Source organism: Pinus tabuliformis, chromosome 3_1 (assembly GCF_031772625.1).
Source record: "Pinus tabuliformis cultivar Carrire ecotype Pingquan chromosome 3_1, CPIR1, whole genome shotgun sequence".
Lineage (NCBI taxonomy): Eukaryota > Viridiplantae > Streptophyta > Pinopsida > Pinales > Pinaceae > Pinus > Pinus tabuliformis.
In genome coordinates this window covers 92,935,722-92,958,264 of record NC_142301.1, presented here as the reverse complement: position 1 = coordinate 92,958,264, position 22,543 = coordinate 92,935,722, and the positions used below count along the sequence as shown (strand labels likewise).

Here is a 22,543-nt window from a genome sequence, read left to right as displayed (position 1 = left end):
AAGCAAACAATAAACAAACAAAACAAACTATTCGATCCCCAGTGGAGTTGCCATTTTTTCAGGGAAAACTAGTGTCGATTCGAACTGCTAGTCCCACTAAGATGGGTAGCTATCTTAGAAACAAACAATCAAAGCCTTTCGAGAATTCCTTTCAGTGTGATAGATTAGAGGGAAGAAAAGAGGACAAACCTGGATCTCTCGCTCTGATCCTTGCTTGATTTCTTTCTCCCTTGATAGAATTTGCCACTCTTCTCCTACTTTTCCCACTTCAAAGAGTACCTGTAGAGTCAAAGTAACAGAAAACCATCAAAGCATCTCCATCTAAAACATCATAAACAATGCGGAATCAGAAACACATTGACCATACAATTGCATTCATAAACAATAAGATTCATAAACACACGGCTATATGGAGGAAAACTCAAAGAACTTTATTAATAGTGAAAGAGAGGATTACAATCAAGATGTCTAATCCAACATCATCCTCCCAGTGTAGAAGCCCTCTTCACCTCATGAATAAGCAAATCACCCAACAATGCAATGTCTTTTCTCACAGATAAACCAACAACACTTCCTTACAAAATGCAAAATTCCAGCCTCTAGATCTCTCAGATGAGGGATCCATTTATAGATGTCCTGCAAGGGTGTGAATCAGGTCTAGGTTTTTTATTAGTGTCATTCCATTGATAGTTATTGGTTCCATTGGAGATTTCATTGATTTCTTACTCATCCTTGGGCGAATTCAGAGAGGCAAGTGTCACAAGAGAAGTTTCTGGAAGATTCCACGATCATCCACTTAGCAAACTGTCTTTTCCATTTGTCTATTCTTGCTCATCGCACCCCACAGAAGGCCATTTCAATATGCATCGCACCTGGCTAGTGTGGCAGCCAATATTCATCACACCTTAATCATGGAGCAATCCGTATGGTCCAGTTTTGGCCAGTTCTGAGTAGTTTTTCAGGTCGAACTTCTCGGAAATGATGTAATTAGTTAACCATGATCCTTTAGGGTATGAAACAACACTTTTAGGGACTAAAGACCCCTTAGTTTATGGACATATGAGTTTGGGGTTGCAATGCCCAAATATGTCTATAACAGTAGGGCCCAGTTTGGGCCTCTCAAAATTGGGGCAGTCACAAGTTGTTTTTCAAGGTATCTAGGGCTTCTTGACAGTTTTTAGACCATATGAACTCAACATCTTTTCCTAAAAGACCAAACAATGGATAGGCTAACTTACTGAAATCTTTAATGAATCTTCTGTAATATCCAGCTAAGCCTAGGAAATTTTTTACATCTCTCACCTTTTGAGGAGGTGGGACCCTTTAGATGATGGCAACTTTGTTGGGGTCCACATGCAGTCCTTGTTGAGATATTGCATGACCTAGCATGGTCCCTTTAGTCATCAAAAATTCACATTTTTCCGGACTGAGAGACAGGTTCATTTCAATACACTCGTCTAAGACTTTTCCTAGGTTAGATAAAGCTTCTTGAAAGTTAGAACCATAAGGAGTGAAATCATCCATATATATCTCCACTGCATCATGAACCAGTTAAGAAAATATACTCAATACTGCTCTCTGGAAAGTGGCTAGAGCGTTACACAAACCAAAAGGAAGGACTCGATATGTAAAGGTACCCCAAGGACAAGTGAAAGTGGTCTTATCTTGGTCTTCCAGACTGATTTGAATCTGGTTGTACCCGCTAAACCCATCTAGGAAGGAGAAAAACTTTTTCCTCGCCAGACCATCTAACACTTGATCTATGAAAGGCAATGGAAAATGGTCCTTTTTAGTGGCTTTGTTCAATTCCTGATAATCGACACAGATTCTCCACTTACCATTTTTATTTGGCACTAGCACCAAAGGAGAGACCCATTCACTGTCAAAGATGGGGTAGATAAATCTTGCATCAAGTAATTTTTGCAATTCTTCTTTAATAATGTCTTTAAGGGTTGGATTCATCCTCCTTTGAGGTTGCCTGACTGGTTTGAAATCTTCCTTAATGTATATATGATGAGTACATACTGAAGGGTGCACTCCCTTCATCTCCTTATAACTCCAGGTGAAGGCATCTAAGTGTTTTCTCAATAAGCTGCAAAGCTCCTTCTCATAGGAAGTGGATAGGGATGGATTGACTTTCAAGGTTCCTTCTAGGCCGAACTCTATATTCTTAACATGGAGAGAGGTTGCGTCGGCCACACAAAGATTAGTTAAGAGATTGTCTTGGGTTTCTTTCACTATATCTTCTAATGGCAAGGTACTGGGGGGTGGATTCTGAATTAAATTTTCAATGATATCATCCTCATCTTGCGGTTTCCCACCCATGGCGGTTTCTAATGCACAAAGTGGTGCAGAATAGACTTCATCCTCATCCTCCTCCTCCAACCATATAGGTAGATCATGTTCTAGCAAGGGTTTGGCAAGAGGGTATAAGACTAACTACTTGGACATATGCCCGTTCTTAATGGTCATGTTCCCAGCTCGACAGCTGATATATGCATCGACAGTAGCCAACCAGGGTCTTCCCAACATGAGAGGATACCCAGTGAGCTTTGCTTTCAGCTAGAGAACTAAGAAATCAGCAGGGTACTCCCAAGAATCAATGGAGACTATCACATCTTCCACAATCCCTTCAAGGGTCACGGTGGAGCGGTCTGATAACTGCAGTACTGTCGTGGTCTTCCTCAGGGAGCCCTGAAGGTTAAGTTTGAGCATGGTGTCCTTTTTCATCACATTAATGGAAACTCCCAGATCAATCAAGGTATGTGGGATCATGGTTCCATTAATGTGGACATCAACTACTGGGCTTCCAGGGTCCAGATATTTCAGACAGATTACCTGCCCCAACATCAGGTCGGACAGTTGTCCTATGACATTGATGGTTGGGGCATCTCTCTTGCGCCTGCCTAGATGCCTAAAGCACTTCTCTTTGATCATCCTATTGTATATAGGCACATCTTTTATGGCTTGGAGAAGTGGTATCTTCACACATAACTGTTTCAATTCTCCCAGAAGTTCAGTCTCTTCTGGGGTGGGCTATGTTGTCCCGGATAGTCTCTTAGGAAAGGGTGGGATTGCTTTAGGTTCACTTTCCTCTTTATCTTCCTCAACCTCCCTAGGTGGAGGTTGGTTATCTGGGAGAACCTTCCCAGATTGCAGGTTAATCTAATGAATCTCCATAGCATATGTTACGCTTGATGATTCCCCACTATATATTTGTTGAGCCTGTCTGTTGTTTGAGTTCGGGTTTGGCTGGGTAGGCATTTGGGGTTGCCTTGGTGGAGTAGGAGGCAATGGTTGTGGTTGAGCAGGTGGTGGAGGCAAAAGAGCAAGAAGAGAGTTTTACTGGGGCCTCCACCCCTGAGGAGATGCATTCCATTGAGGTTGTGGCTGAGCATAGGTTTGAAATGAATGAGCAGCTGGTTGGGCATGGTATTGAGATGGAAAGGACCAAGGAAGACGTGTGGACCAAGAAGGATGAGCAGGGGGGCCCCAAGAAGGTGTGGAAGTGACATGGTTGGGGTTGTAATATGCCTGAGATGTCCCTTGCATCGCCTGCTGGTACGGTCTAGGTCCATGCAGTCTCCTTTGGTTCATGAAATAGAGTGGTTCAGTGGCTCCTTCAGCCCCTTGGTATACAGCTTTAAGTCCAGGCAAGGAAGGGCACTTGTCTGTAGAATGATCTTTTTCACAGACTAAACAAACCTCTATAGAGTGCAATGGGCATTTGTTCCTAGGATGCCTCCTGGTGCACCTAGGACAAAAAATGGCCAAAGCCCTCTTTGCTTCCTCTTGTTTCCTTTTGATATGCAAGGTATCCATTTGCATGGCAAGAGTCTGTAGCATCTCACTCTTGAAGTCTTCCAGCATGTTTCCAAGTTCACCTTTGATGGATGAATTGGATGAGTAGGTACTGGTTATGGGTTGACTCCCCCCACCTCTCTTTCCGGCTGCTCTAGAATGGTTTCTAAAGACAGTCTTTATGTCCTCATAAGGTAGTTGGTATATGTCTCCCCCAGCCAGTAAATGGAGGGTGTCTAGAAGGTCTTCCATAATTTCCCTGAGTAGGACCAACTTTAGAGATTCAGAGTCAGGTGTGCACCTAGCCCTTTTGTAACTGAGCTGGAACCTCTCTTCATAATCTTCCAAGGATTCATCACTTCCCATGGTCATTCGGAAGATTTCTTCCTTGGTATCTTTTGACCTACAATAGTCTCGGTATTTGTTATTAAAATCCTATTGCATCTGAGCCCAAGTTGTGATGCTATTACCAGGTAACCCCATGAACCAGCGCAATGCTGCATCCTTGAGAGTAGAAGGAAATAGTTTCAACTTTTTCTCATCTTCTGCATAGTCATAGGTTTGACAGATGACAACAAACTCAAACAAGAAGGTGTCAGGATCTTCTGTGGTCAAACCATGGAAGTGAGGTAGGGCTGAGGGATTTATATTCTTCATTTTGGTCTCCCCATTGGTATCCCAGATGGGAAAGGTACCCTCTATTCTTTCTCCATTCCCCCTAGCATTTCTGTTCTTAACCATTGTCTCAGGAGGGATGTTTTCTTCTTATTCTTCCCCTATAGGTTCTTCAAATATCCCTGGATGTTCACCTAAAGGTTCTTGAATTATCTCTGTTCCTACGAGGCATGAAAGGAAATCTTTTTTGTTGGTTTTTGTTATTTTTCACTGCTTGTACCTGGAAAACTAAAATTGATTGAACAAACAAATTGAAACTAACTAAAATGAACTTGTTTAAATGAAATTGCAGAACCGTAAAGGAAAGCCAATGAAATGCAGAACCGAAAGCAAGGAAATGACTAATCTACTTTTGCTGAAATGGAAATTGCAGAATTGAAAAGGAAAGCAAGGAAATGCAGAAACTGAAAGAAATAACTATTCTATTTTTTCTGAAACAAAATTTTTAGAATTGAAAATGAAAGCAGGGAAATGCAGAAACTGAAAGAAACAACTACACTACTTTTGCTGAAATAAACTACTTAGCAAAATGTTGTGATAGAAAATAAAAGAAAGCAGTAATCACAAAATACTCTGACACTTCCCCAGCATCGGTGCCAAAAAAGTGGTGAGCACCAGTATTGCAGCAATAATGCTGCAACTCCTGGGCTTCCTACTTTACTTTTATCAACCTGGTAGTTCGTAACAAACTTGGAAGCGATGATGTTGTATGCACAAGTACTAGTTCTTACTGCAAGCTATCACTTGGTCAGCTGGCACAAGATCACTAGGAGCTCAAGCCAACTTCTATGGATTCCAGAAGAATCTCTATATGTGATGAAAGAAAGGAAAGCTTACTCTACAGAGGCTACTCTACTTGTAGAAAGGAAAATAAGACTAAAATGTAAAGTAAACCTAACAAACCCTACTTAACCAACTAATCCTACTTTTGCATAAAGAGAGATGAAGAACCATGAAATGAATGTCATCACCTACTCAGGAAGTAAACAACATCTACTCAAGCTATTTCTAGAAGTAAATGAGCAAAAAACATCTTTTTGGATTTTTATGTATTTTTATGTGAAATTGTCATGCATGTAATTTATTTGATTATGAATGTGACAGTGCTTAGGTGGTGATGGAGGGCGGTTTTGGGACTTGAGAAGATGTAGTATGGTGTGGATGGGTCCTAAGAGGTCTCAGGTAGCCTTCTGGAGGCTTTTCCCACAATCGGACTTCAAAAAGAAGCCTACAGGAAAATCTACAGGAGGCTACAGGGGATCTACAAAAGGTCTATAGGAGGATGTCGAGAGCAGTTTTGAAGGTTTTGAAGGTGTGAGAGTGGGTGGAAAGGGTAGCTGAAGGCTGGGATGATGTGTTAAGGTGCCTAAGGGTCACCAAGAATTGCTACAAGAGGAAAATATGGTTGGGAGAGAGGAAGAAATCCTATGGAAAAACGCAGAAAACTAAGGCAGATTTGAGGTGAACTTTGGGCAACATGTAGGGCATAGATCAGGGAGATAATGTGATGGCTAGTAGGCTAACTTGCTGTGAGAAGAGATTTTCTGCAAAAGGACCTGAAAATCAAACAAGGAGATCAAGCAAGCAAGGAAACTAAGTACATCAAAAAACAAAATTTTGCATCAAGCTAATCTAAATTATAAGCTCTGAAAAGAAATGTTGAAAAATGCTATAGTGAGAGAAAGCATGGAAGGAAACTTATTGCAAGACAGAAATGAGCATGGTGAAAGAGATCTAAAGCAAAGCATTAACCTTCTAACAAACTGCAACGCTAGAAATCCTATGGTGAAGGCAAATCTATGTTTTTTGTGATAGCAAGAGGGTCTTGGCCTAAGTTCATGGTCCCAAAGGGAGGAAAGGAGGTCAACGCTCTATTGATGGCCTTTTTGTATATTCTTTCTATCACTGTTCAACCTGCTATAGAAAACTCAAATGGAAACAACCTTCTAAATTACCAAAAGCAACCTATTATTAACCAAGAAAGAAATTTATCTAACAGCAACTAATCCATAAACTGAAACAAAGCATATAAATAAAAACAAGAGGAGCTTGGCTACTTGGATTAGGCCCTAACCCAAGATCTTTAGCCCTCTGAGGTAACTCAGTGCTAGCTTAAAAAGGATCTCATATTTATTATCAAAATAATAATAGAATTACATGAAACTGTCAACAAAAGTAAGCTCGAAGTTGAGCAGAGCAATGTTGCAACAAAAATTCAAAAATTTGACTAACTTCCTAATGAGGCCCTAGGCCTTTCTACTTATACAACTAAAGCTCCCAACAGCTTCCTTAAAATCAGGAAGACTTGGCTCCCAAAACTTGAGATAAACATAAGTTATCCTCCACTTGCTCGGCTGCCTCCTAGTGCATTGATTTCGTTGTTTGTGCTCCGAGCTACATGAAGGAGAATTCGAAGTGGGGAGTCATAAATGAGGGGGATACCCTCCTATAAATCCTCTCCTTTGTCCACTTCAAATTATTGCTGCCAATTGTCCATTAAATCTTTGACTTTGTCTTCAAAATTCAACAAAAATCTACATTAAACACATATTAGACTCCATGGCAACATAACCAACCCAACTCACTCCATAAGCATAAATATAATCAAAAAACATGCAATAAGCTAAGAGAATGGTTGATTAAACTATGTTAGGAGGCAAAAGTGAGCCCATATAATCACCCATTTATGGGGCTCATCAAACTCAACATCCTCAACTTGCACAAAATAGACCTTCTTAAGGGTTGAAAATAACAGAGATAAACCTCCTCTAACCTAGGAAAACTCGACCTTCATTTTATACTCAAGGAACACCATACAAGCTCCAAATTCGTCCCTCTTTTAGATCTATGGCTTACTGAGGTAACTCACTCTTACCTTGGAAAACCAATGACTCGCTCAAAGTGAAAATTTCCTCTTGGTTTGTCCTCATCAACAAGCTCCTCACACGGGAGGCACTCATTGCTTGAGGCTAATATGGTCCTAGTATATGTATTTATGCCTTTAGTAAGAAGAATCCACAACACACCTATTCACAAAATTCCCTTTTGTCTCCTTGTTGATTTTTCCTTAGCACTTTAGAATTCGGTCTATGTCTAAAATACGATCACAAACACACTAAAATGCCACAACACCAAGCACTTTACACATTAGAAAAAGTACAACATTGAATCAATAAAGTACACAAGAATTTACACAACCGAAAAGTTATTATATTATAACTTTAATACACAGAATATAGGGCTCCCATACTAGGGATCATGGCCCTTAGAATTAGCCCTAATATAAGGAAAATCCTAGGGCTCATTGAGCTGAGAGGCTCATTCTACAACCCAGTACGAGGGGATGTGTAAGTTTGTCCGTCCTTCTTTGTCCCTTTAAAAGAAAATTAAAAATTAAAAAATATGTTCTACATAGAAAATTAATGTCGGCTATAATTAAAAAAAATGAATATTCTCTAAAGTAATTAGAAGTTAAAAAATGTGTGAATCAGATGTTTAAATCTTATACTTTTCAAAAATATTTCAACAAGAGATTTAAATAAACTATTTGAAGATTTATGTTAACTAATTTATGTCGATATCAACTTCATATATATATATATATATATATATATATATATATATATATATATATATATATATAGAAAACAAATTACGTTTTTATGGTTAAAATTTTTATTTGGTCCTATATATACTCTATTTAGCATTCAAAAATACAATTTTAATAATGAAAAATAACACATTGTATTTTGTACTCTAAACAAGTTTACACGTGAGAAAATTTGATCTCTCTCGACTCATGTTAGATCCGTACATAAGATGGCTCTATATTGGTTACGTTTAAATGAATGTATGATATATTACTCATAAGAATTTGTGTCGAAATTTGCTATGACCAATTTGTGAAAAATGAAGGAAAACAGTGACTTTTGGGTACAATTTAAAAAATAAAAATCAATTTGTGAAGGTTCTAAAAGCGAAGATGCCCTAGTGTGCTATTAGGTATGTAAGAAACATATTCTTGGCAAAATTAGATGTTAATGTGGAGTTTTCTACCATTTTGAGAAAAATGAAAGAATGATGTCAGAGCAGTTTTAGAAACGCGAACAAAAATATCTGACATTTCAGAGAATGCGGCTTCTATGGAATAAAAGCTATGAAATGTACGTTGAAACGAGCATATCAAAACCTTTGTTGTCCTAATAAATTGGGATTATTCTATATTTTTCAAGGCTTCAAGAGGGCTATGCCAAGGATACCCTCTTTTCCATTTACTATTTTTTATTGGTTACTAAAGCTTTCAATAAGCCATTGCAATCATACATATCATTCAATAATTTCAAGGGTATGTTCTTTTCTGATTGAACAGATTTTACCTCTTTTATTTGTGGATCATGTTTTGTTACCATACAAGGCATATGCAATATTATTAGGGCTATGAAATCTATTATGGACTCCTACAAGTCCACAAGTATGATTATCAATGCCCAGAAATAAATCTTGATATGCAATGAAACCACAACTCAAGCTCTTTCTCTGGCATTAGAAACTTTCCCTTATCCTACAAAGCCCCAAGAAGATGGCCTAAAATACCCGGGGTACTGTTTGAAACCTAATAAATACAATAAGGTGGATTGGGCTTGGCTTGTCAAGAAGAAAGAATCTCTCATTGTTGTCTAAACCCATTCCATCTTGCCATAAGGATGTTGTCTCATTATTATGAAATTTCTATTAGAAAGCATACCAATATACTATTTTTCTATTGCAATGATCCCAAAAGGTATCATCAACTATACTCACGGACTCAGTTATAGTTTTTTATGGACTATAGCAAGAACAACTCCTCACGTTACTTTGGTTAGGTGGAAAAAGCTCACCACTTTGAAGGAATTTAGGGTCTAGGACTTCAAAAACCTATATCTCTTTGCTAAAGCTCCATAGGCAGAAATCTATGGAGATTGATCATAGGAGGCTCTCTCTAGACCAGAGTCACAAAGTGTAAATCTAACAACCCTCATGAATAATCATGTAATAAAAGTTAATAAAGGCAAAATAAGACCACGGTTAAGGGACACTTTTTCCAAGTTGAATGTTGGGTAAATATATCCTAGTGGGCATCACTAGATGCGTGTCTTGGCTAAGGCATGGCATTAAAAGGAAAAAATGTATTTTTGGCACATTTATTTATGAAAATAAAGGAAATTGGGAGAAAAGTAAGGTGAAAGGTCACAGGTTGCATGTGAGGAGGAAAATGAAGGAAAATAATGGAAAATGAAGAAATTAGAGGCCTCACTAATAAAATGGCTTCAGAGGATCATTTGGTAACCTTTTGTCAATTCAAGTTTGGAGCTATCTCATTATTCTCTCTCTCTCTCGCTCTTAGTCACTTAAATTTTTCTTGGAGCACTCTAGCTTTGGATTAAGGAAGGAAAAGCAAGGAAAGGAAAGGAACGAAAGCAAGGATCAAGGAAGGAAAAGCAAGATCAAGCAGCATCGTCAGGAATACTTGCAAGTAACCTTCTACATGTGTGATTTCCTAGATGGTTTGGCACGCATGGCTTTTCATGTTGGTGTATGGTTCTCTTGTTATCGGTGGCATGGTTTTGTCGGGTTATGACAGTGGTTTTCAGCCTAACCTTGCCTTTTCCTAGATGCCATGGTATGTTGGGATGTTTATCTTAATTTTGTGCTTTAGTTTGTCGGATGGATTTCAGAATCCAAGTTGAAGGTGGTCTCAGGGTTCATTCCCAAAGGCCTAGGAATCCATTAACTTGTTTTCGCGAGATACATGGTAAATCCTGAGGGACAAGTCTTGGTTTAGGGCCTAATGATCCTAGTTTTGATTGTGGTAAATCCTAAGAGACAGGTCTCAGTCTAGGGCCTAGTGATCTGGGATTGGATTACGGTAAAGCCTGAGAGATAAGGAGACAAAAAATTCCTCAAGGATAGTGATGGATTCTGGATAGCATTCCAAGTTCGGTTCAGTTGTGATCGGAGCACTATTTTGGTGTGATCAAGGTTTGATAAGGGTGGAGGTGGTTTAACCTCTGGATTCCCTTGCTTGTTCTTGGATTGTTTTTTCTATGAGATCCCAAATTCATGCTTGGAATATGGCACGGGGGTGACTGGCAGAAAGAGAGATTTGGTTCATCCATGTCTATGGTCGGGTGGTATGTGGAAATCTCGAACTTGGGTCAGATTTTCCTATGATTAATAAAAGTTAAGTTCTCTTAATTATTCACTTGTTTATATGTGGATTTAATGGTTGTCATATTTCTAATATTTATATGGTTTTTTGTTGGTTATAAACATGGTTATATGACTGGTTCATGTCATGGTTATTTCATGTATTTACTTGTAATTGTTAAATGGATGGATGCAAGACCTAATTGATTATATAATAGTTCAATAAATAAGTTGGTGATACTTGTTATTATGTTTCATAAGTATCTTCAGTCATTCAGTATATGTCTTGTATCCTAGATCTGTAGGTTGCATTGATGCCAAGTGTTTAACAAAATGTCAGTCTCGGTTGGGGATGCTCAGGCCTCGTCTTGAGGATATTTTTTTGATTTGTTTATATTTTCATCATGTGTTTTATGGATTCTAGAGGTTGTAACTAGTTATGGGCAAAGGTCGGGATTCTAGGATAGAAAAGTGGCTCAAATCTCTGGGGCATTGGCACAGGCTCGCTGAAAAGAGTCTAAGGACGCTAGCACATAGGCCTGTGAGAGTGAATTTGGGTTTTGGACGTTGTCATACCTATAGTATGAGAGCGACCGGGGGTTAAAAGAATTAAAACATTAGTGGGACTCAGGAACAGAATGTCTAAGTGGTTGACATGTCCCTTGAAGGTGTTGTTGCTAATATGGATGGGTTTGTTTGATATGTTCCATTGATTCCATTTCCTGAAGGTAACTAAGGAAGTTGAATCCCTTATAGTGACCTGGGAGGAGCAGGTGTTATAGATTGGTATCAAAGTGTGGTTGTGCTCTCCTTGGGTGAATGTGTTGGTCTTGCATGCATTTCAGTTGCATGTGTGTCTCTTAGACTTAAACTCCATGTGCTTGTTGCATTACATAATGACTAATCATGATTGTAGTAAGGATGACATGAGGAACTTGATGTTGATTTTGTAGAATGCATCGTCAGAGTATATGGTTGGTTACATGATTATATGTAGCTTGATTATATCCTTGTATGTTAGGTTGCCTTCTTGTTTGTTTTCTTACATGTATCAGTCTTGTAGGTTGGTTACAAGAATTGATCGCTTATGCTCGACTACATGCGTTCATGCGTATGTGTAGTTGATTAGGCATTGATTATGCATGTTGATAGTTGAATGTGGCAATGTGTAAAATGGAGTAATGGTTGTTGTCGTGCATTAGGTCATAACATGCATTGTTGGTATGGCCTTGCATTGATGATTGGACCCTAACTAGAATGATGTTTATGGATTGATACACTTATTCGATATATGTATATATGTTTATGTTATACATGTATCACGTTGATTTGATGATATTGCAGATAAGGTATCCTCCCTGAATTATGCTTGGAATATGGCACGGGGGCGACTGGCTAAAAGTGAGATTTGGTTCATCCATGTCTATGGTCGGGTGGTACATGGAAGTCCTGAACCTAGTCGGATTTTCCTATGATTAATAAAAGTTAATTCCTCTTAATTTTTCACTTGTTTATATGTGGATTTAATGGGTTTTCATATGTTTGATATTTATATGGTTTTATGATGGTTATAAGCTTGGTTATATGACTGGTCCATGGCATGGTTATTTCAAGAATTTATTTGTAATTGTTAAATGGATGGATGCAAGACCTAATTGATTATATAATAGTTCAATGGAGAAGGTGGTGATCCTTCTTGTTATGTTTCATAACTATTTTCATTCATTCATGTTATATCTTGTATCCTAGACCTGTAGGTTGCATTGATGCCAAGTGTTTGACATAATGTTAGTCCTTGTTGGGGATGCTCAGGCCTAGTCCTGAGGTTTATTTTTGATTTGTCTATATTTTCATCATGTTCTTGATGGATTTTGGAGGTTGTAACAAGTTATGGGCAGAGGTGGGGATTCTGGGCTACAAAAGTGGCCCAAATCTTGAGGACATTGGCACAGGTCTGCTGAAAGGAGTCTAGGGACACTAGCACATAGGCCTGTGAGAGAGACTTTGGGTTCTGTACGCTATCATGTTGTTGGCTTAGTGGGTCCTGACCTAGGTTCAGAGTTATTTTTTCCAAACAAATCCCTACACTACTAGCCCTTTCGACATCAATCCGTAGAGAGCAGACTGAAGTCTCACAGGAAGCAGTATGGGGGGATGCTAGAACCAAGTTTCTGCACCCAGAGATTAGTGTAATGTCAGTTTATTCCCTAAACATGCCTTCGTGTAAATCAATAATCCCTTAGGGCTTATCAATATAACTACCCTTATCAGTTCCTATACCTTTGCAAACTTTCACGACTATCTATCTCGGACCCTCAACAGGTGAATCAACCACTTACGTGTCTCTATGATTCCTCCTAATCTTGTGTTTACCTAGACTGGCCTAAGCGTTGAGAACTTTAACATGCAATAAGATATGCTTAGCGTAAACAGTTAATATTAAGTGTGTTCATATAACAACATCAATTATGTAAAGTCGTGCATCAATACAATATTACTTCATAACCCATCATTCATTACAACATAAAATCACATTCATTCATAATAGAAGTAAATGGACAAAACACAGGAATCTCTAGAATAATCTCTTTATTAATACTTCAATTCTGCTTACAGACCCAAGACTTCCTTGCGCACTCAGCAGTAGGGATCCACACACTCAGTTGCGGACTCTACTCTAGGCCTCTACGCGCACAGTTGCAGAGCCTCTCTTCTACTCTAAGACTTCTTCACTATTTTCTCTACTGACCCATTGGATTCATCTTCACCATTGATAATACTTTAGACATCCTGAGACACACCTTTTTATACAATCCCATGGTCTACGGACCATGGTTAGATCTTCAAAAGCCAACTCAACTTACATAAAAGAAGGGTAAAACCCTTTATGACACTTTACTATCTACACGCTCCACGACCACAACTTGTGAAGACTTTACATTCTATACAACAAAACTTGGGCTTTTTGCCCCAAACCTGACCTTAGGGGACCCTGTCCCAACACATGCCTATAGCATGAGAGCGGGCAGGGGTAAACAGACTTAAAACATCAATGGGACTTAGGGACAAGATGTCTAAGTGGCTGACATGTCTCTTGAGGGTGTTGTTACTGATGTGGATGGGTTTGTTTAATATGTTATGTCGACTCCATTTCCTTAAGGTCACCAAGGAAGATGAATCCATTATAGTGACCTCTCTCGTCAAATGTTTACCCTCGCTGCTCGGTTGCTTGGGTTGACCTGGGAGGAGGGTGTGTTACAGGAAATATCTAAATGGCCAATCCTTCTCTAATTGGATCATACTTCCCAATAAATCCACCAAGGGCTCAAATGCTTGGAAAATGATGGTGGCATCCTTCCCTATGTTGAGGAAGTGTATACACTTCAGAAACAGAGTAATTTTGCAGGAAACTCACAATCCAACACGTTAATATCACGAAAGATGGATTATTGAAAGAATTGACGTCATATATGTATTGTTTTCATTTTCATGGAGGCAGTGGCTACAGAAGATTTGAGAATGTTCTTGACTGCAAAAGAGAGAGAGAATCATCGAGGCCTTTGGGAACAAAAGACTTCTTCATCACATAATATAATATTCCCCTGTGTTTCTAGGGTTGTGTTGACACTTGGCTTTTGCACAAATTTGGAATTTGAACCTCTTTTCAACCTCGAGAAACCACCATAGTGGTTAAAGCTCCATAATCCCATGCCAATAGCCTCATCTCACAATCTATTCCACATGCTAATTTAATGTCCATGGAAAGGTTATCGTTTAGAAGTGTTAACATAGGCACCATTCTCAGTACTCAAGTTTGATTATATTGTTATGAGTATGGGTGTTTCCTAACTAGGCGTTTTGGAGTTTTTGTCAAACATCTGGCCAAAAGATTGTGGCCAACCTTTTATTTTTGATGTCTAAAGTGATTTTTAATTATTATATATATGAATTCAGCACCATCAAAAATTTTATGGGGTACTTAGATTGTGGAGAGTTCACACTTCAAACTTGTGATTCCACTTGTAAATTTGACTATAGAGAGAGAGATTATGGCAATGCATCATTATTGAGAATGTAGAGATTTTAGTAAAACCTAGTCAAATAATCAATTTCTCTTTTTCCATAAAATTTTAGAATATTTACTTAATTTACAATTACTTTAAATTTAAGTTAATTACATTGTTAATTTAATTTGGCATTTTGTCTAATTCTTATTTAACTTAAATCATTCAAAACTTAATTAAACTCTAAATCTAGAAGAGAAAGTTGGGTCAATCAATCAGCTTCACTTTTATTATTGAATTCTAGATTATTTAAGAAATCTACAATCAAATTAAATTCAAACTAATCACAATGTTGATCTAATTTGGGGTTTTCTCTTCTTTTTATTCAACTTAGAATCATCCAAAACTCAATTAAATTCTAAATTAAAAAAACAAACAAAATCCTAGTAAAACAACCAAGTACCGTTTTCTTCATAAAGTTTGAGAATATTTACTAAATATACAATCAAATTAAATCCAAGTTAATGACAATGTGACCTACTCTAACTTTTTTTTCGAATTAAAAACCCTAAATTTTTTTCAAATTAAAAACCCTAAATTCAAGGTTTTTTCTAATCACAATGCTAACATAATTAGGGGTTTGCTTTATTTTTATTCAAGTAAGATCATCCAAAACTCAATTAAACTCTAAATCAAAGACAAAACAACAATCAACTTTCTTTTTCTCCATAAAATTCTAGAATATTGATAAATCAAATTAAATTTATATTAATCACAATATTAATTTAATTTAAAATTTTACCTAATTAAAAACCTAAATTTGAGATTTTCCTAATCCCAAATAAAATAATCCAACAATCAATTAAGCTTTAAATAAAAAAAAAATCCTAACCAAATAATAGATTTTGTTTTTGTCTATTACATTTTAAAATATCTATTAAACTTACAATCAAAATAAATTCAAGTTTTATTTACTAAAACTTACACTCAAACTAAATTCAAGTTAATCAAAATATTACCTTAAATTAGATTTTTTCCAAAAATCAAAAATCATTTTAACTCTAAATTAATTTTTTCCAAAAATCAAAAATCAATTTAACTCTAAATTAATAAACCTAGCCAAACAATCAACTTTACGTTTCTCAATCAAATTTAAAATATTTACTAAATCTACCATCAAAATAAATTCAAATTAATAACAATTTTCAACTCAAACTGATTTAGGGTTTTGCCTATTCAAGAATAGATCATTCAAACATCAATTAAACTCTAAATCGAGATCAGAGATTTGACTTCGTATATGTCATTCTTTCTAACTTCTACGTATGCAAAACACACCTTCCTTTGAGAGGCCATAAAAAAGATTTAAGCTGGCACAAACTTTGTGCGCCAACTTACACTTCCAACACTGAAAATGGTCACATAGGGAAATATTTCTTTGAAAGCCCATGGATATCTCCAACGCAGATTTTAAGGATAACACAAAACTAAGAATATTAATGGAGGCCTTGACTGCATGTTACTGTGATCTAGATTTCGTGAACGACACGGAGCCTGAAAGGGCATGGAAATCAGCAGACCCAGTCACTAAAACTTAGTAGAAATCCAAGATCTGGTATGATTATCTGCTCTATATATACAGAGGCAGAAGTCATTCCATTTCGAATGCAGTTAGCCTCGTTGCAATAACCCTCAATACGTTGATCATCATGGCCACATGTTGCAGGGCTTTTGTGGGCATCCTCCTTGTTTCTCTGATGGTAATGAATAGTGTCCTTGCAAATCCGGAGGCGTTGCAGGACTTCTGTGTGGCGGACACAAAGTCTTCTATTTTCATGAACGGGATGCCATGTCTGAATCCCATGGAAGCTTCTCCTGAGCACTTCATGACGTCGGCTCTGCGCAAGCCAGGGAACTTATCAGCCAATCCCTTGGGGTTCAGTGTCATTGTTACGACCCCAGCTAACATGCCGGGCCTTAACACCCTCGGATTATCGATGGGTCGCATAGATATGGCCGCGGGGTCTGCGATACCTCCCCATATTCATCCCCGAGGCAGTGAAACGATCTTCGTAGTGAGAGGGGCATTGAACGTGGGATTCGTAGATACCAGCAACAGACTCTTCTCTCATAAGCTCGTGGCTGGCGATGTGTTCGTTTTCCCCAAGGGGACCGTGCATTACCTCCAGAACACTGGAAAGATAACTGCGTTTATAGTAAGCGCCTTCAACAGTCAAAATCCGGGTACTGTGATCGTCTCTATGGCTACTTTCGCTTCAACTCCTGCCATTCCCTACGAAGTGCTGAGCAAGGCATTCGCCATCAGCGTGCAGGAAGTGAGCCAAATCCGAAAGAGTCTCGGTGGCAATTAGCACGGCTGGTTTGCAGAATAATAAGATATTTTTCTCCTCAGTAGCTCTTATAAAGCATTTGTGTGACCATGTCTCCACGGAACCTTCTGTGATTCTGCGAATAGTCGTCGAGCAATGGATCAGGATTCCCATTATCTTTGTCATTATTCAAAATGGTGTTTCAAAGTTATCTTGATTTTGTTATTATTTTCTTTTAGCAGTTAACTTACTTCAATGGAATTAAAATATGTGTTTGCGGGTAAAAGTTCACAGTTTTTAAATTAGGAATAAATATATCTATTAGTAATTAAATTATTGTCTAAGAATATCTTATATTTAAAGAAGATCAACTAAATTATAATTTTAAGATAAATTATTCCTGTTATCTTAACCTATGAAGTTTAGGGGTTTTTGTACGAATTTCATCAAAAAATATAAATGGTGTATATATAAGTAATATTACGGTTAAATGAACGCATGATATGTTTACTGATATGAATTTGTGTCGAAATTTGCTACGACCAGAGAAATACGAAGTGTAATAACCAGGAAAACAGTGACTTGTGAAAAAGAAAAATCAAATTGTGAAAGGTTCTAAAAGTGGAGTCGTGCTGGCGTGCTATTACGTAGGTTGAAAAATGAAAGATTGATGTTGGAGCAATTTTAGAAAGGCGAACAAAAATATCTAGCATTGCAGAGAATGCGGCTTCTATGGAATAAAAGCTATGAAATGTACGCCGAAGCAAGCATTATAAAACCTTTGCTGCCCTTATAAATGGGGCTCGTTCTAGATTTTTCGATGCTTCAAGAGAGGGCTCTGCAAGGATGCCCTCCTTTCCTTTTACTTCTTTTATTGGTTACTAAAGCCTTCAATGAGCTATTGGCATCATACAGATCTTTCGATAACTTCAAGGGTATTTTCTTTTCTGATTCTGATCATATTTTACATTTCTTATTCGTGGACGATGTTCTGCTTTCTGATATGCATACAAAGCATATGCACACTATTAGGGCCATAAAATCTATTCTAGACTCATGCAAGTCTATAGTTATGATTATCAATGCCCAAAAATCAATAATGATATACAATGAAACCAACAGGAAATGCCCTTTTGTTTCCGTGTTGATTTTTGCTTAGCACTTCAAAATCAGGTCTATATTTAAAACATGATCACAAAAGCACTAAAATGCCACAACACTAAGCACTTTACACAACAGAAAATGTACAACATCTAATCAATGAAGTACACAAGAATTTATGCAACCCAAAACTTGTTATATTACAACTTTAATACAAGAAACATAGGGCTCCCATACTAGGGATCATGGCCCTTTCAATTAGCCTTAATACAAGGAAAAGACTAGGGCTTGATGTCAACAACACATGGTCATCAATCTTCTTTTGAACAACACAAACTTGACTTGCTGAAGAAGCACTTGACCACAACCCTTTCAATCCACGTACCTTGAACACCTAGCAAGTTCTTTTCCACCTATACACGCAAATATCTTACAACTTCAACACCTCTGCCTCTATTGCTCACAAGGTCCTATGAAACTTCAGACTTGCTTGCATGATCAGCATCTCAAATTGCCTTCTATCAATGGCACTGCTTCTCTAATGTCACTGAACTTAGGCCTTCTTGAAACTACCTTCTAACAGTGATTGAAAAATTCAATTAGCATTGTACTTAGGCTTCAATTCGATGTCATCTTACCAACCTCTTTCTCCTCCAAAATGCCTAATCATAGGCTTCTACAAATAGCCTTCTAACAATCTTTTCATTGCTCCAAGATTTCTATACTTAGGGAACACTTGGACACTACACACAATAGTGATTTGTCACCCAAATCACAATAGGTAGGGTTGTTTTTAACCTTTTTCCAACACACCTTAATAGACATACCTACACTCATAACCTTAAACATTTTATTCTGGCAAATTTTCCCTCTTTCCTTCACTTGAAGACAACCCTACTCTCTATCTCAACCTCACACTATTTCTTTTGCAATCTAAGATAGGCTTTAACCTTCTTTAGGTTCATTTTATCCACAATAATCCCCTGCACAATGCTCCTAAGGAATGCTTCGCTATCATAGAGATAGATTAGAAATACATTTCCTCTTCTTTAGAGTCTCAACCCTCTTCTTTATGAACAGCAACTATGTCACATAATCAGTCTTTTAGGGAAGATCTTAGGGTGATTGTACATGTGCGGAAGAAGCCCTAAGTAGGGCACAACTCAACATCCTTAACCTACACAAAATAGACCTTCTTAAGGGCCAAAAATCACAGAGATTAACCTCCTCTAACCTAGGAAACGCGACCTTCATTTAGACTCAAGGAAGACCAGACAAGCTCCAAGTTCGTCCCTCTTTTGGATCTATGGCTCACTGAGGTAACTCGCTCTTACCTTTGGCAGATATTCATGAGAAAGATGCTTGCTTGGATGCCTCAAATGAACTTAAACTTGTATCCTTTTATATTGTTTTTGGTGGAGTTTATTAACCACCAAGGGTCACCACTTATGCCCAAGCTAACCTAAGAAAATCATGCTTAAACACTAATAAATCATGAGATAAAATCTCTTTCATTTATCTTTTCACACACCAATGAAGCCCTAGGTGCCCCTTAGTCCATCAAGGGTTTCCCTCATGAATCCAATGAATGAATAATCAATTTTTCCTTCGGTCTTTCGCCCACGACCTTGGCTACAAAAACCACTTCTTGGGTACATTGCCCATAAAACACATTTTTCATGGGTTAACTCCTCACAAACTCAATACCCCATGGGTTGTGGGAGTACCTCCCAAGCTACACATTTCAATACTCCCAAGTATATTCACACATATAGCCTGCTCTTTGTCCAAAATCCCATCCACGCTCAAACTCGCTAGAGGTCTCAGTCAAGTGATGGCTCTTTGAAAAATATGTTAGTTCTTACTCAGGCCTTCCTTGCATTTTAATTGATAACATATGGCAAGCTCATAGCTCCAAAGTTTTTCAAGATAAGTTGGTGTCCCTTTTCTCTTGTGCATCAAACATCATTGATTTGGCAAAAGAGTCCCTATCTAAGAAGAAATCATCCCCTTAGTGAATACCCTACATGCCTAAACTAGACTACGACCTCATTTGGGTATTTCTAGATAGTGCCTACCAAGGTCATCCACCTCACTATGGGGTTGGTGTGATTATATATTTTAACCAAACATATTTTCTTTCTAGTACACGTTCTCTTACTAGAGGAACTAACACAAAAGTTGAATTCACAAGACTCTACCTTCTCCTACAGATTGCAAAAATGAAGAACATCTCTGGAATCCAAGTCCTTGGGGACCCAAAATTGGTTATTGACCATGGTAATGAAAAAAATATGACAAAAAATTGGTTTGGAGCTGTTCCTTCAAGAAATCTAGTGGCTTGATTCCTCCTTTGAATGGATCACCCACAACCATATATTGAGAGAGTTCAATGAGGAGGTTGATGCTCTATCAAAAGAATCTCTTCAACTACCCCCCCTGGACACAGAAATTTATGAATTGAGCGATGAGAAGGAAATATGGAATTCCATATTAAATCTCTTCGTTTATCTCTTTCTTTTTGAAATTATTCTTTTTTTGAATGTATATATGCATGATGTGGATCACTTCTTATTACAAGAATATGTGAATTGTAAATAAGGTGAGGATGTTGAACAATAGCCCACAAGCCTTGAAATTTTTGAAATTTTTGTTATTGGACCCAATATGGAAGTCACTAGTAATATAGCCAACAATGTATATAATCTCCCAATGAATATATAAGTAATTTTCTTTAGAAAAAAAAATGTGCAGTCGATGGATTTAGCATATTCAGTCATTTCCACATGGTAAGGAAGAAAATTAAGTGAGGGTAGTGGATATAGAACAAATTGATAAGAGCTTCTTTCTTTCTTTCTTCTTTTTTCCATTCTTTTTTGCAATGTGGGGGTGAGGGGGGTGCGTGAGCAACATCACAAGGAAATTTTTTCATATTTGGAGTGTAGGGATTCTAGTTTTTGAAGATGCACTAATTTTACGGTAGAATCAAGGGAGGGGTCAACTAACTATGCAAAATTGATGGCACTACAAATAGTATTGTTATTGGAAAATGAAAAAGGAAATAATATTTTGGGTGTCATCACATGGGTAACACATGGACAAAGATGTCACAGTGTTATTCTAAATTCTATCTTGGAATAGGTTGAAATTTAATCATGCTCTTCAACATTTGCATATGGAAAGAAATATTGAAGTTCATGGTTTATTAAATGTTAAAATTCTAATACAACGTGGTACTTGTATGATAATACAAAATAGAAATGGACACATTTTGGAATATTATTTCTATTTCCATCACTTTTATGAAGTAATGGTTGAAAGGTAGCTAAGGTGCAGAATACACTTCCTAAACTAATTTACGAGGGAAGAATGTTAAAAAATATTAAATTAATATAGTTTCAAACATATGAAATGAAAAACAAACCATTGATAGCAAAATATCCTTGGGAAAGATTTTCCAAGAGAAAAACCCAACACTATAGAGCACATTTGTGTTATTCAACAACTAATGGTCACACTACCAAATTTTTGTATTCTCTCTAAGAGTGTTCAACAACGGCTTCATTTTGGAGAAACTAAATCAGAATAATAGTAAGATAAATATTACTTTCACATATTTATCCACTCCAAAATTTAAATTATAATGCATAATCAAACCACAAACCACATGGTTTTCAATTTGTGCATAGAGGAAACCGCTACTAGGTTATTCCTTGTCATTACTCACTACTCAAAAATTTCTCTGTACAGTGCTAAATTATTCCTCTCCACAGTTGTTGAAACATTCTCTTCACAAATGCTGAAATATTCCCTATATAATGGGTTAAGTATTCTCTGCACATTGTTGAATTTTTTCCTACATAACCACTAAAATCATTCTCGACATATTGCTAAAATATTTTCTTACACATTGTTGAAATTATTTTTTGTACATTGTTGATATATTTCCTTGCACATTGCTAAAACTATTCTCTACACATTGCTAAAATATTTTCCTACATATTACTAAAATTGTTTTCTATGCATTGTTGAAATATTCCATACACATTGCTCAAATTATTTTCTTTTGTCAGGTCCCTATACTACTAGTGTAACCCCTTATTGTTATTAGTGCAACCCCCTTATTGTATTATTGTGCCTATATAGTCCCTATCTTGTTATTATTATGCCCCATAGAAACCCATTATTGTTATCGTTGTGCCCCTACAATATTATTGTTATGTAGGCTTTGATTGTATTGGGACCCTTTAGACTCCTATATATACAAAGGAGGTATTATCATTTGTATCATCCAAGAATTGTTCATATGAGTAATGTAAAGGAGGTTTCCCCTCGAAGAGGATGATTTTTAAGTCGTTGATATATCTTCTCTATCTTTTAGTGAGTTGATTTCATAACATTTTCTATTAGAGCTTTGGATTCTAGGGTTTCACTGCTCCAAACAGG

At 37.2% G+C, this 22,543-nt stretch overlaps 1 pseudogene; it reads left to right on the top strand.

Moving 5' to 3' along the window:
- Positions 1 to 16,357: 16,357 nt before the first annotated feature.
- LOC149185939 (germin-like protein subfamily 1 member 1 pseudogene) lies at positions 16,358 to 17,038 on the top strand (annotated as a pseudogene).
- The last annotated feature ends 5,505 nt before the right edge of the window (positions 17,039 to 22,543 follow it).